This window comes from Bacillus rossius, chromosome 1 (assembly GCF_032445375.1).
Source record: "Bacillus rossius redtenbacheri isolate Brsri chromosome 1, Brsri_v3, whole genome shotgun sequence".
Lineage (NCBI taxonomy): Eukaryota > Metazoa > Arthropoda > Insecta > Phasmatodea > Bacillidae > Bacillus > Bacillus rossius.
In genome coordinates, this window is record NC_086330.1 from 83,421,220 (window position 1) to 83,434,638 (window position 13,419).

Here is a 13,419-nt window from a genome sequence, read left to right on the forward strand (position 1 = left end):
TTTCAAAATTTTTCTTCACTTTGTTAACGTAAATTTTCTACATATACCTTTGCTTTTCATATACATAGTTCACCAGAATATCATAGCGAAATTTACTTCACCAATATCTTGACAAATAACAAAATTATAAGAGTTTCAAAAAAGGTGGTCCATCTCTCCTGGATTTACCCTATATATATATATATATATATATATATATATATATATACACACCTTGGGTTCTCACCGGGTTTGAACCGAGTACTCCATGACGTGAGTACGTTGTTTAAGATAATAATTTATTAACATTTGATTAATTAATTTTTATAAATTTTAAAATATTTCGCAATAATATCTGATAATAATTATAAATTTTCAATATGGCGTTCGTGAAATAATCCAAGATGGCGGCTGTAACTAAACGTTCAACGATGACATCATACACATCCAAGATGTTATTATAACAAAATGTAGAACGGTTTATCAAATGATATTTTATTAAAATTTGATTAATTAAATTTCTTTTGATTTTTTCCCCCGATTTTCTAGTATAAAAATTACTGTTTTTAAGATGGTGGCCGTAACGAAAATTACAATATATAGGAGTCGGGCATTCGATTACAAGAGGGCGGAAAGTTCTAGAAAACAAAATGGCGGAATTTAAAATTGCAGTCGTTAACGATAATTGTAGCGGTTAGGTCAAAATTGAAAATAACGGGTGTGACTTAAATTTTTTTTATAATTTATGAACATATTACTAAGATTTTTTTAGGTTTTATTAGGCCTAATAAATTACATGTTTACTCTCGCCGGGAATAGAACTGAGGACCGAAATCGATTAACTAACTAAGCAATTGAGGTAAGCATGTTTTATATTTTTTCAGAATTTTTTTGGTCGAAAATTACAGAATTTGAATTGTATGGTCACGGTCAAGGTCTTGATATCAGCGGCTTATGGCGGCTTGCTTTTAGGAGTCTTAAGCCAATTTTAGGAATTGGGGCTCTTTCTAAGCAAAATTCTTTTGAGGTTTTTCGAATTATGAATTTTTTTTAATTTTTGAAGAATAAAACGGGAAATTTTCCCTTGAAATAGGGTAATTTCTAGGAATTTTGAGTCATTTTTGAGGAATTTTAGTCCAATTTGGCCACCGTTACATCACAATCCAATATGGTGGTCGACACCTCGGCACCTCAGCCAGAAGCCAGGGTTAGCTAATACATTTGTATACTAATGTTATAAATATTATTTTAACCATAATAAACAACTGCAGTAAGGTGTTCGGGATTAAACCATGAGCACCATAGTGATATTGTGTTCAGGGGGCGGTCATGGTATCCACTGTATCAACAGCCCAATTGGTAAGTGTGTGTCTAAATAAGCTAGAAAAAATACAGAATATCGGAGGTGATTTGTTCAAAGTACATTATGTCATTTGGGAATACATTTAAACGAGGGCTGTCTGTTAAAATAAGGTCTCCAAGGCGCTGGACTCACGGAGAACGCTTTAACGCATGATCCTGCAACACTGGCCTGTAGCTTCGTTGCCCGCCTGCAAAACCACCACTTCGATCTGTCTGCGACGCTAGTCGTGTTTTGGTAGTAGTTCGCGTTGGAGCTTCCCCTCGCTGCTACCGCCAGGTGTGAGTTACGTCCCGTGATTACCTTTTTGTGTGGTAAGGACACATCGAGGTGAAGTGTATAGACCATAGTGTATGGATATCGAACCGTGAGAAAATGGTGCAGAGAGTTTAAAAGCGGACGTTCAGACGTCCATGATGAGCAGCTTGCCGGACGTTCATTTTTTTTTTAGGACGAAACGATTGCTGAATTGGCGAGGGTACAGTTTAAAAATCGACGGGTGACGATTTGGGAGCTTTGCGAATCGATCCCCAATGTCAGTAAGACTACTACTGACAATATTTTGGCAGAACGTTTGCACTATCACAAGGTGTGTGCAATGTGGGTCCTCAGAATGCACACGGAAGATCACAAACGGCAAAGGGTTCGAGTGGCCAGCGAATTACTTGATTGCAACGCAGAAGAGGGCGAGGAATTCCTAGATTCAATAGTCAACCGGCAACGAAACCTGGTTGCATTACACGACACCAGAGACAACACATCAGTCCCGTCAGTGGCGTCTTTCAGGATCGCCTGAGCCGCGAAAATCCAAACAAACATTGCCTGCCAGCAAAGTGTTTTGGGATCGAAAGGGCATATTTTTTGTGCGAGTTCGTGCCCACCGGGACAACAATAAACGCTGATCGCTACTGTCAAACTTTGAAGAATCTTTGCCGTGCAATTCAGAACAAAAAAAAGGGGCATGCTGACTTCATCAGAACAGCGCTCGTCCCCCACCGACTGTGCAACAGCCCATCTTATCAACCGAATAAATTAACCCCCCCCCCCCCCCCCCCATGCAGCCAGGATCTTGCACCAAGTTATTATAGTCTCTTTCCTGCGTTGAAGTCGCACCTGGGTGGGACGAATTTCAGGACCGAAAAGGAGTTGGAAGAATAAGTCGTATGCTACCTGCACGTCGCGGTGATCGAGTTCTACGACACAGGTTTACGACAAATGTTACACCGCATGCGAAAATGCATAGATCGCAGCGGGGATTATTTAAAAAAAATAGTAGAAAGTCCAGGTTTTTCAACAGTGAATTGTTCATTATAAATAAACGTGCTTAAAAAAAATTTTGGCCTTATTTTACGGACAATCCTCGTAGTACCATATATTTGGCAGCAGTCACAAACGTACGGTACCTCATACCTCTAAAATATGGTGTACAGATTAGAATTCTGGGAAAAAATTATGGTACACTATAGGAGAAAACCCAGTTAAAAGCATGGTACGCCCAAGGTGTTACAAAAATGGTATGCCCTATCTTTCCTCCCTCCCAATCCAGTCCTGGGGGCCACACACAATGCAATTAAACCAAATAATGCAAGCGAAAGTTGGTAGAGTGCGACAGAGTCGCAATATGTTTCAGGGCACACAGAAGTAAATAGTTCAGACTGTTGCCACCAGGGAACAATAATACAGGCGGCAACGAAAGCTGACAGAGTGGGGGAGCCGAGGTGTAATCTGACATGGTGCGATAGAGCTAAGTCGTAAATAACCAGAGTATGCGTACCTCAAAAAGAACACCGCCGATGTCGAAGGAAGAACATTTACAATGCAGATGATTTAGGAAATATTTTAACAAGTTATTTGAACAAATTAAGGGTCACAATTTTTAATATTCTAACTTTATTCACACTATAGAAATTTTTTTTGATAAAATGTTTAGATTATAATTCACCATTTTAACCGATAAAAAATGGTTTTTCGCATATATCGTTTTAAATCAAAGTTTTGAAAATTTTATTTTATTTTGAATTGTTATCAATAGTAGTGGTAGCTATAACTGCGTGGCCAAAATTTTTATTCACATTGTCTATTAATAATTTGGTGCAGCATAGAAATATATCAAAATTTTGGAAAAAGTCCTATAATTCTAAAACCATGCCACTCTTTGATTTATTAAAATTTATATCTGTAATTTACTGGCCTTTCAACTATATATATGTGTGTGTGTGTGAGAGAGAGAGAGAGAGTGTGTGTGTATGTGTGTGTGTGCGCGCGCGCGATGAAACACCCAGCATTTTGCAAGACCATTCTTTATCTTGAGTTCATCACTTCTCAATTACATTAAGTGCCTATTTTACAGAAAAAAAAAGTATTTTTGTCAGTAATTTGCATTTAAAATTATCCCTTAAAGAAAAGCACGGCAAGGGAAAGAAATATACAAGAAACCACAGGAGTAACTTTCAAGTAAATTTAAATTAGATGTACAGCCAAGGTTGTTCACTTATAAGTTGGGAAATAACCACTAAAGAGAGAGAGAGAGAGAGAGCTATTACTATTCAGAGCGCAACTCGCAGTTAGCTGCGTTTTCACTTTATTCAGGAACCTGTAGTGCTCTATCTTCAGCCCCCGCGCCTGGCACACCTGGGCATCTCGCACGAGTCCTCCGAGTCGCGGCGATTCAGCGGCGCTCGTAATGAGTTCCCTTCTTGTAATAGTATCACCGGTAGGAGAGGGGGGGAGCGGAGTCGTAAATCTTGAATTGCCTCTTCTGAATGTAGACTCTGCGAGGAAGGCAAACCTCTATACGAAAGGATAAATCCTTGTGCAAAGAAAAACGAGTTCTTAGCGATAATCGCCACATATCGATTCTCTAAGAACCACCCCATCTATTTTTCTCGCCGCTTTCCCCCTCCACCCTCAAAGAATAATTAAAAAAAAAGCGGTTTTTTTTTTACGTATTACAGTTTACACACCTGATTGAATTATAGATAAAAAATTTTACCACCGCAATTTTTTTAAAGGTATTTGTAATATTTGAAAATTTCATAAAGACTATAAATACCCTAATTTTGTTGCATCATAGAAAAGAGCAGACAACTGAATAGAAACCAACATAAATGTTATGATAATTGTGGCCCGTGGGCTGTTCAGCAGAGCTCTAGGGTTACGAAGACAGTGTGGACAGCTACTTGAATATGCAGACACGTGAGTGCTGTCGTCCTTGCTGTCTATTGTGTCACCTCCGAGAACAATAGACGATGTCTTGTTTTTATACGTCGCAACACATGCATTTTATAGTAATTAATTTCTTGGTTTCATTTATTAAAACATGACATGCAGCTCAGCAATCGACGTTTAGGTCATTGTGACAGTAGTTCGCGGAGGCGGCTTCAGGGGCGGACGAACCAGGAATCCGCCCTGGGCCCCACGCCGACCCATTTCACTTTTAATTCCGTTGTTATTAATATCGACGTTATTGGGAAAATGGAACATTAATCTTTTTTTCTGGCATGCAATTTAAAGTGCTGGTGATTTCATAATTTCGTATAAGAAAAACTTTCTTAGATTTTCATTGCCTCACATAATGGCGCGATTTTACCGGATTTTACGAATTAATAAAACCAGCGTGAGGATAATTCATCAGGAGAGAATTCTAAAATTTCTCAACATAAATGAGCAAAAGCAATGTTGGAATTTAGGTTCCAGATTGGCTTAAAAGACTTCGTTTTAAAGAGTTTATTTTTCAAATTTTCTGAGGAAGGGCCTGGAGGGTATTACATACATACTCCGGTTGAAGGCCTCTCATTATGCCCCTGTAGCAGCAGATGGCCCAGGGCCGCTAAGTCCAAAGCCGCTACTGGTAGTCTCTAGTGATTTCGAACTATGTCTTGAAAGGCTTGTCTTCGTACACTTGTGTGACAAGTTTCTCATAACGCCATAGACTTGATAATGAAGTATACATAGGCGTGCGCACGGTAGGTGCCACAGGTGCCTTGGCACCACCATTAGGGTTAACGTTATTTTCCTTTTTCAAGCAGAAATAATACATACTTACAAAAATACGTATTATTTCCAAAAAAAAAATGTTTTCCAATCGTGTCGAGTTACTGATATGTGCTCATAACACTATCAGTATATCAATTATCAATCTAACCAACTATACACACGGAAACAAGACAGTTGCAATTACTTGTGTTGTACACGCGGGCCGCGGCTACAAAACTTCTGAAATTAATGTAAATACTTCTCATAGTTCTCCTCTAATTACATAGAATGCGCGCTCGGTGTCCACTGTTCACTCCACTCGGCAGGCGCACGGAATAATAGCCGCCGTCCGCCAGGGTTTATTTAAAAAAAGAGAAAGAGTTTAGTTAGTTAAAAGGATACTTATATGCAGTCGCCGACAAAACTTTTTTGTTGTATTCCAAAAGTTAAAACTTTTGCCCACTCGTATTTGTGTGTTTTTATTATTTTAATATTTTACATATTTAAGGTATGTTACAAAAACTCCCTTGATTTGTTGATTTTAAAACTTAACATTTTAGAATGTTTTTTTCTAGCATTTATTTGGCATCTTCAGAAAATATGTAAGTACGGTTTTTCAAAGCCACCAGCATGAATTCCGTGCAAACAATTTGTGCAATTTACTTTATGGCTCAACAAAGCTTAAAACTGTAAATAGTTTAGTAGTTTTCCTGGTGATTATAACGTTCAAAGCCATAATATTTCATAAAAAATGTTAAAATTTTTACATCTGTGTATTTAATGTTTTTGTTCGGAAACACCTTAAATAGCACCATTTTGCGCTTTCAAATCCAAATTTTTCCGGGGGAGGACCCCCGGACCCCCCGCTTTAGGTTCGGGGTACGTGAATGACAGGGCTGTTGTGTAATCTGGCACCACCAATACTGAAGTCCTGCGCACGCCTATGATAGACATAGCAGGAGACTGAATCATTTTTTGCGGTTAAGGCCATCAGTGGCTTACGATTCTTATGCAGAACTGCCAAAATAAGATGTTTTAAGACTTCGGCACGCGTGTCTGTTTACAAATAACACTCTAAATAAATAATTTAATGTTAAGTTTTAATTCCACGCAGGACATGACCTATAAATAAAGTATCAAACATTAATTCAATAAATCTTGGACACATAGGATAGTACGAAATCATATATGTAACCTAAATCTTGCACCAGCTGGCCCACGAATCACGATTTTGCACGTTCTTGTGACGAATAAGCCGTTTATTAGTAGACAGGCTAGACTGTATATAGCATGTAAAGTTCGGCCTTATTAAAGACTTTATTTTGCGTAAATTGGTACACAGCAGGGCAGTGGCTTTATAAAATAGATAGTATTATCGTTCGATCGTGTCCAATTTGACACGCTCTTATGAACAAGGAACCAGCAAACCAAACTATGAAAATTGATATGAACCAATCAAGTGCACTCCTAGGGAAGGTAAAAACGTGGCAGCAAAAACTGACACGTGTCATTGGCTTGTTTGTGTTTGAGTGTAGCGTCTAGCCTATTACCGGAAAATAAAACTATTTTGCATATCTCTGCCGAGCTTTGTAAGGATTTCCGTCTTATAAAAGTTTAGATTTACACTTCTTATTTATACTTTTTTAGGATCTTATCAAGAAAATAATATTCAGTCCTTTGTTTAGCTTGGACGGACACACTGTGTTTATGCACAATTCTGAGCATATAATTAAAATAATAAGAATGTTTTGATGGTTAATTGTTTATTTAACTGAATAAACAGCGCTCCTACCACGTGCCTCCGTGGCGCAATCGGCTAGCGCGTTCGGCTGTTAACCGAAAGGTTGGTGGTTCGAGCCCACCCGGGGGCGAATATTTTTTTATCATAATAAGACATATTTTCATATTGTGTATAATCAAAACAAATTGATAATTTTAGTTTTCGTGATGAATTGTTCACTTACAAATAACATAGTTTTGCAAGAAACAACTTTAACCTTTTAATATTCAAATCAATCACTATATGTAGACTATGCATATATATAATATATTATCAGTCTCTTTCCCTTTCCTACCCTATGTCATAGAATTTAATTAGTATATTAATTTGTACTCGTATACAATATTTTCGGTATGATGGATGTGAAAATTGTTAAATTAATTTAATTTTTTCATTAAATTAATTATTTATTGACTTAACCACAGTACTACACAACTACACAAAACCAATACTTCATAAACTTATAATGTTGTCACGTTCTATATTTCTCGGTGCCAACTGTGTGTGGTTTGCCACAGTTGCAGAGTGGCGCAGCTCGGTGAGTGGTGTGGTGTGGTGTGAGCTTTATGATTTGTACACTATCGTTCTAATTACACCACTTTTTCCGGTAATTAGTATGATTGTGAACTAGGGTATCAATTTTCAGTTCCTAGATTATTTTTACAACCAAGCGATTTAATTAAGATTGCACAAGAAATAGTTTTCAGGTAGGCCTATGTATGTGAGATAATAAAAATTTAGTCATGGACTACTAATAAGGCGGGGTAAGTTATGCCTTAATACTACTTACAGAATAATATACATTCGGTAAACGTAATTAAATAATTTTTATTGAGCTTGCTTACAGTTTAAAAAATATATATTGAATTATTTGGCGAAAATCCGGCTGATGGTGTCGACAAAATCCAATTAAAATAAGTTTGAAGCGCGATTAAATAAGTTTAGCGCGATTTTCTTCTCGCAAAATCATCAATTATATATCTTATGAAATCTTGTTCATTAGTTCTGACTTTGCACAAAAGAGCCAAGGCGTTTAGCTTTTCTTGGCTTAAAGTAGATCTTAGATAATTTTACACTCTTTTTAAGAAAAAAAAGCTTCTCTCGCCAGAATAATTTGTCGCTGGTGTACATAGAGCCATACGAACTGCTATATCCAAGTTTGGATAAACGTTTCGCAAATTCTGTTTTCGCAGGAACGAAGATACACTTTTCAATGATCGAGGATCTAGTTTCACCAAAAAACATTTTCAGAAGATAGGTAGCGTTGAAAGTGTATGCATTATTAAACTAAGTCAGTTTCTAAGTCATTAGGATACATTTTTTCCAAGAAAAGAGCTTTTTGCGTAAGAGTTGATGGTGATAGTTCACTCATTTTGGTGAGAAATGAAAACTTTTCATTGAAACTAATGTAGGCCTCCTGCCGATTTTCTAATGTATACTTCTTCGAGACGCTTAATTGCATCGCCTTTTCTCCGAAATACTTAAAAAAAAATGTTTTTCAGTTACGAAAAACTTACAAAGAGATTCGTAAAGATCGGCAACAGTGATTAAATCTACCTGAATTTGAAAATTCACTTTATTTATTCTTTCCAAAAAAAAAAACATTCCACTCAACAACCATTACCGCCGTTTCCAGTTTTTTCTAAATTTAAAAGTATTCCCACCGCTTCGTTTCGGGTTACAGGCTTTTCGGTACAATCATCCCTGATTGATTTCAAAGTTTTAAGGACTTCGTGCCAAGTATCTCTCAAACTTCTACATTCGTCCTCTCTCGCTGACCAACGTGTCAGATTTATTCTCTTTAGCGTTTTCTTTTTCCCGATTTCAGATTTTGCTAGCGTTTTGTCGAACTCACAAAAAAATCGAATATTTCTTGAAGCAACATGAAGAAGCAACGAGCTTCTGTGCAAGATTCAGCAGCCGCATTTTCCACTAAATTTAAAGAACGAAAAAAATTAACGGTGCTTGGCTTACAATTTAAGCCTGTAAGCCATTGTACACACCAGACATGTTCGCGGCTTATCATATGACTAGCTGCAGTACCCAGCGTTGCCCGGGCTGAACACAGGGTGACGGGGAACTGTTTAGAAATCAGATGTAGTTAGTAATTGTCTTCTTAATTTGAATGTCAAGTGTGCAAAATAATTTATATCACTTTCAGATCCCGACAGACACTGTTCTGCCAGTTTAAGACTCTATAAAGCAATATAGAAAAAAAAACTGAAAAAAAAGGGATTACTAATATTGAAAAGATTCCATTAACTAGCTAATGCTCGGCATGCATTGCAATGCCTCATTCAGTTTTGTTTTGTAATATGTTTGAAGTAGTTACAGATATACAAATAATCTATCCATGTCTCTAAATATATATTTATCTCTATCTACATCTAAAGTCCTATATATCTATGTATCTCTCTATCTGTATTTATTTCTTTATATCTACATATATACCTCACACTATCTCTATGTATTCTAAATGAGGGTACTGATTGCTTCGTTGTTAATATCACACGGGTGTTTTTTACTTGTACCTATGGGAAAATTAAGAATGATAAGGCATCTAGTGCGTGGCAACAATGTTAATAGGCAATAGGAAATAAACTTCTAGCGCCTGCGGCATTGTCAACACTCACTTCGTACGTGTACTGCATGTTATATCTAACCCCCTCCAACGCATTTGATTCTAAATTGGACTTTTAGTAAGGATCCCTAATGTTATTGATAATATAATATAGCCTATAGCTTTCCTCAATAAATGTACTATCCAACACTGAAAGAATTTTTCAAATCGGACCAGTGGTTCCTAAGATTAGCGCGTTCAAACAAACAAACAAACTCTTCAGCTTTATAAAATTAGTATAGATTTTCCACGACAGTCTTCAATATTTATGCTCAATTTTTGGATTTCTGAAATAATGGCAGAAAACATTTATTCAGCTTAATGTCCCACTGAGGGCAAACACTCGAGAAATCTTTTACACGGTTCGCCTGTGTCCAAAACGTATTTAATGACGAGGGTAAGTTGGTCCCATTGTGCTATATATGGTGTTGAATCGATGATCAAGGAAAAATATTTCTCCCTCTTTATCTCGTCTCCAATCTGTTTTTAGACTTTATGGCCCACCAAAAGAATAAAATCATCACACACGGTCTTTAATAACTAACTGGTACTTCCAGATCCTTGATTTCCAAATCGTTCAATATGACTGGCTAAAAAAAGGATCGAATTCAGCTAGCCGTTCAAAAATCATACAATAATTTCCGTTATGCGGATAACCGAACCTTTCATTTTTTTTTTCTTCTGAACGCGAGGCCTCTTGAACACAGTCGTTTCACTACGGCGACAACTCTCTTCAAAACGTTTCTCCAATATGTAATTCCTTCATCAATCTGGACATGCAGTAAATTGTCGAGTTCACTATTGACACGCATACTCTGTATACACGCTCTTTTTTTTTCTAATTTCTGTAAGACATAAAAATAATTCCGCCTCCAAATTTGCCGCAATAGGCTTGAGACTACTCAGCCTGCTGGTAAATCCGCCACTGAATAAAGAGTTTTAAGACTAAGGCTACATACGAACGGTTAATCCAAATGTGTATACCGCGTGATTTAATGCTTTCAGTACATGCTATAACTGACATAATATGCCAGAAAAGTCATGAAATAAGTACTTGTTTGGAAGAAAAGCCTTTTATAAACAGTTTAATATGGTTATATGTTTTTGTATATAAAAATTCCAGTAAAAACACGAAATAATAAAGGAAAATAATTCATGATGCTACCCCTTAAGGACGCGCGCCACGCGCCGCGAGTGAGCCGCCGGCCGCCAGGAGCGCTGCTGTCGCCCTCACGCAGTCGGCACTCGCCGCGGCCGCAGACTCCGCCTGGCGCGCTCCGCTATCGATCTGCCCCGCCGCGAGAGTAACCCCTTCCCAACCCTCTCCCACATCTACACCCCTCCAAACCCCTCCCACCCTGGACCACTACACCCCTCCATTCCCCTCTATCCCCCCTCCACTCCAGGAACACTACACCCCTCCACTACTCTCCCCTCAACCCTAGTTTTACGCGGCACGAGGCGTCTCACCCCTCTTTGGGCCGCTCTTGTAGCCACCCGCGCCCATATCTGTTCAGATCTATGCTTTATTTATGTATTTCAAATATCTGACTTGATTTGTTGATCTTAAGCCATGTCGGACGATTGTACTTTTAAAACATCTTTATTTTGTTTTAATTTATAAACATCACACACACACACACACACACACACATATTAATGCATGTATACAGTGTCCCAAAACTCAAAGTCAAGCCGAGAAAAAATTATACCTAAAATTACGGTTCAGAAAAAAATATTTAAATAAATTGTAGTTTTAGTGTTGAAAAAAATTTTTTTTCATCAGTTTTAAAATCCCTACCCTACACCGAGTCATTAGATACTGTGACTTCAATTTTTGTTACCCTACTTACAGAACCCTATTTTTGATAACAATTCAAAATACAGTCAGACATTAAATACTTTAGTGGGAGAATAATTATTTACACGACTCATGCGGCAGAAAGGTTTTAATCGGGTATCTTATGATTTTCGTGCTGTAAAATATGTAACATATTAACTTAAAGGAGCCATATTTTCAAATAACTTACCAAATTAGCGTAGCAAATTTATTTACAGTATAAATAGTTAACGTAGCTGGATTAAATTTTTTTCTGCAGTCGTGTAAAAACGTTCCCTCCCCCCCCCCCCCCCAAATAATTTCATTTTTTATTTAATTTTGAATTGTTGTCAATTGTAGAGTTATTCAGGATAATGTACCAAAAATTTGTTGTCATATTATGTAATCATTTGGTGCATGATGGGGATTTTAAAACTTTAAAAAAAAGTCTGTAACTAAAAACCTGTAATTAATTAACTTATCAATGGTTTTCGGCTTGATGTTCATTTCTGGAAAACTCTCTCTCTCTCTCTCTCTCTCTCTCTCTCTCTCTGTCTATATATATATTCTGTATTATCACTACTGTTTTTTTCTTCAGAATTCTTGCTATTAACCACAATTAGAACATTATGGTTGACTATTTCCTTGTAAATTTTCACAAGTTAACAAGTTATTTTGTCTATATACTACCCAACAACTCTCGGTTATAAACGATTTCAGCTAATAAACTTGTATCTGACACTTGTTGTCTACTACTAATTTTCTACCTACCTGAAAAAGTGGGAAGGTCCCAATTACAACTTCACTCAAAATATTCTAGGAAGATATTTGGGTCTAGTTCTTTCTGCACTGAATTAAGATAAAATTTCAAATGAACTAAGTCATTAGCAAATTAATGATGCAAATAAACAATTATTATTATTAACAGTACATAAATGAAATGAGGTTGTGTTGCTAAATCTAGTTAGTTACAGATGTGGTTGTGTCGCCAAATCTTTTTTTCCATCTAACTACCCGTGTCACACACAACCAAATCTTTTACTTGTTAGAAACACTTTAAGATACTTGCTCGGAACAGATTGCAATTACAATCGCTTTTTTTTTTCTTGTTGTTACTTCCAAGACTTGTGCCTTTGTGAAATGGCCCCTGGAGTTACTGGAAACTGAGATCAGAATGCTAGGGCACTGCGTTTTAACCCATGAGACCAGCGCGTTACCACTACGCCGGATATACCTTGCAACAGGCTGAACTAAGAAAAATAATAGCACCAGAGGTTGTTCGCTCGGGCTGGTTGGTTGCCTAGTGAGACAGATGCTTCTAATTATACATCTCCTAGAGCCAAACCCTAATATGGGTGTACTAGGAGTTTGGTTCCTTAACTTACGTCTTTATCTGTTCAGCGTGTTGTTCTGAGACGGCCCAGGTTCAACACTGTTTCAATATATACTCTGCATTTATAGTTGAGGCAATAGATAATAGCAACAAAATACATTAATATAATACACCTATACACATAAATGCTGTTACGAGCATTCATTATTAAAATTAAATTTTACAACGTTCACGTATTGCAATCACGAGAAAACCATAGTTATTACTGTAATTCCAACAGTGCGCACAAATCGATCTAAACTTTTTAAAGGTAAAGTCGGTGGAAACATGTTCAAGATAAACAAGACGAAGATTGAGATCATCCATCCCGAATAATATTATGAGATTACAATTATCTCTTTAACAGTTGTTTCCTAGCCTGGCTATATGTTTGCACCCAGTAGAAACAACATTCAGTAAGTACTCTTCCGTGCTGGTCTCTTCTCTCTGTCCCCTGGGACGATGCCCCTGCAGGGGAGGGGGTGTGTGCTGCAACGCCACGTTGTCACCACAG

The 13,419-nt window shown here is 37.3% G+C and overlaps 1 non-coding gene across 1 annotated transcript; it reads left to right on the plus strand.

The window, feature by feature from the left end:
• Positions 1–7,111: 7,111 nt before the first annotated feature.
• Trnan-guu (transfer RNA asparagine (anticodon GUU)) lies at positions 7,112–7,185 on the plus strand. The gene has a single exon. It is a non-coding gene; the product is annotated as a tRNA-Asn (tRNA).
• The last annotated feature ends 6,234 nt before the right edge of the window (positions 7,186–13,419 follow it).